We start from the raw sequence: 2,938 nt of genomic DNA on the forward strand, positions 1-2,938 counted from the left end.
TTTGTCCGTACGCCCTGCGGCGGGACGCACCATTCCTTGGGATGGGGAGTGGATAGAGGGGTGAGGGGATCTGGGTTCCCGAGACCCTGGCTCATCTCTTCACCTTGTCCCCTCCGTCAGCCCCAAGTCTAGGCCAGGAGCTGGAGCCTGTGGCAAAAGTCTTGTCCTGGAGGTTAAACCCTTCACGCTGGCTTAACGGCAGGGAGGGATCTGCCCTGCTTCCTGTTACTCTCACCCCTGGGCTTCGCACCCAGTAACCCTGGTCTGGAAGCCTGGAGACTTGGGACCTGCTTGGTATTGAAAAGAGCGGGTTTGGAGTACCTGGGACATTCAACAGATGTTTTCCCAGCGCCTGTTCTGGTCCCTGCTCTGGGGACCCAGCAGTGAACAAGTCCCTGCTCTCATAGAGCGCTCAATCTACTGAGTGGGCAGATGGGGGAGGTACAGTGCAACAAACACATAGTGCTTTCGTTGACTGGAGAGGCAGTGGTGGTGACATTGCACCCTGGGTGGCTGCTCTGGGGGTGACACTTGACTAGATACCTGAATGAATAGTAGAGTTGAACAGGAAAACGTTGGTGCAAAGGCCTTGAGGCAGCTACAGTCCTGGGATGTTTGAGGGAAAGAAGTAGAATGGATTATGAAGAGGTGGACTCCGGTCAGCTGATATCTGGCCTTGGAACCCACATTACCGAGTCTTGTTTTCTTTGGTTTTTGTTTTTGATAAGTTGGTCTCCAACTTCTGGGCTCAAGCGATCATCCTGCCTCGGCCCTGCAAGGTGCTGGAATTACAGGTGTGAGCCACCGCGTCTGGCCAGGGAGTCATGTTTTTTCCTAATTGCACTAGGAGGCCACTGAAGGGTTTTCAGCAGAAATGCGACAAGATTTAATTTGCATTTTAATGTCATCATCCTGGCTGGTCTATGGAGAGTGGACTGTGAGGGGGAAGTTATTGTAGTAGATCAGTTGAGGGAAGTTGGGTGATTATTTATTTATTTATTTATTTATTTATTTATTTGAGATGGAGTCTCGCTCTGTTGCCCAGGCTGGAGTGTAGTGGTGCTATCTCGGCTCACTGCAACCTCCGCCTCCCGGATTCAAGTGATTCTCCTGCTTCAGCCTCCTGAGTGGCTGGGATTACAAGCGCCTGCCACCATGCCTAGTTAATTTTTTTTTTTAGTAAAGATGGGATTTCACCATGTTGGCCAGGCTGGTCTCAAACTCCTGACCTCAGGTGATCCTCCCACCTTGGCCTCCCAGAGTGCTGGGATTACAGGCGTAAGCCACCACGCTTGGCCTGATGGGTGGTAATTTAGGTTAGGGTGTGGAGCAGAGCAGTGATCAGATTTGGGATGTAATTTGGGAGGTAGGGCAGACAGAGCAAGCTAGCAGATGTGTGTAGGGTGCACAGGAAAGAGGAATCAAGGAGGATAATCTAAGTTTTTTTGTGTGTTTTTTTTGTTTGTTTGTTTTTTGAGACAGAGTCTTGCTCTGTTGCCCAGGCTGGAGTGCAGTGGCCATCTCGGCTCACTGCAACCTCTGCCACCCAGGTTCAAGCAATTTTCATGCCTCAGCCTACTGAGTAGTTGGGATTACAAGCAGACGCCAACACACCCACCTCATTTTTGTGTTTTTAGTAGAGACAGGGTTTCACCATGTTGACCAGGCTGGTCTTGAACTCCTGATGTCAAGTGATCCACCTGCCGCGGTCTCCCAATGTGCCAGGATTACAGGTGTGAGCCACCGCGTCCAGCTGACATCTGAGTTTTGACCTCAACAATTTAAAATCAACAGGAATTATCTTAAATTCTGTTTTGTCCGCGTCAGTTTGAGCTGGCCCACAGACATCAAGTGGAGGTGTCTAGAGGCAAATGAGGACACAGATCTGGAGTTTAGAGGAGAGGTATGAGCCTGAGAAGAGTCATCCGGATAGGGGTGGCATTCAAAACCAGGGACTGGGCTGGACATGGTGGCTCATACCTATAATCCCAGCGTTTTGGGAGGCCAAGGCAGGAGGAACACTTGAGGCCAAGAGTTGAAGACCAGCCTGGGCCACACAGTGAGACCATCTCTACAAAAAACAAACTAGGGGCCGGGCGCGGTGGCTCACACCTGTAATCCCCGCACTTTGGGAGGCCAAGGTGGGTGGATCACTTGAGGTCAGGAGTTCAAGACCAGCCTGGCCAACATGGTGAAATCCTGTCTCTACTAAAAATACAAAAAAAATTAGCCGGGTGTGGTGGTACCTGCGTGTAATCCCAGCTACTTGGGAAGCTAAGGCAGGAGAATCACTTGAACTTGGGAGGTGGAGGCTGCCACGAGCCGAGATTGCGCCACTGCACTCCAGTCTGGGTGACAGAGCTCAAACGAAAACAAAACAAACAAAAACCAGGGATTGGATTGCAGGCCTGGCTCTGCCTCTGACTCTGTGACATTGATCAGGCTTTGACTCTCTAGGCCATCTTGTAATTCATCTGTAAATAGCAACAGTAATACCAGGTTAGGGGATCAGAAGGTAAAAAGTGAAATGCTTTACATCCATGAGTTATCCTTACTGTGGTTTTTTACTATTTGCAAAGCATCCTGGGAGCCCCTCAGAGCAGGAAGTTGTGAGACTCTAGGGGAAGACTACTTAGGTCTTGCTGATCATTTCCAACCAATCTGGCTGATGGGAAGTTCAGAGGAGAGAGAATCATTTTAGATGCAATGAGTAGGGAAGACCACAGGGAGTTAAAGGTGTGGCTTGTTTTGTTTGGTTTTGTTATGTTTTATTTTTGTAGAGACAGGGTCTCCCTCCATTTCCGAGGCTGGAGTACAGTGGCACATAATTCCTGGTTGTAATAATCATAGTTCCTTGCAGCCTGGAACTCCTGGGCTCAAGCAATTCACCTGGTTCAACCTCCCAAACAGCTGGGATTACAGCTGTGCACCACCACGC

At 49.8% G+C, this 2,938-nt stretch overlaps 1 protein-coding gene across 5 annotated transcripts in view; it reads left to right on the forward strand.

The window, feature by feature from the left end:
• Positions 1-2,938, forward strand: part of ZMAT5 (zinc finger, matrin-type 5) — a 42,987-nt gene that overhangs the window by 3,450 nt on the left and 36,599 nt on the right. The gene's annotated exons all lie outside the window — the stretch shown is intronic.

This window comes from Mandrillus leucophaeus, unplaced genomic scaffold (assembly GCF_000951045.1).
Source record: "Mandrillus leucophaeus isolate KB7577 unplaced genomic scaffold, Mleu.le_1.0 Scaffold496, whole genome shotgun sequence".
Lineage (NCBI taxonomy): Eukaryota > Metazoa > Chordata > Mammalia > Primates > Cercopithecidae > Mandrillus > Mandrillus leucophaeus.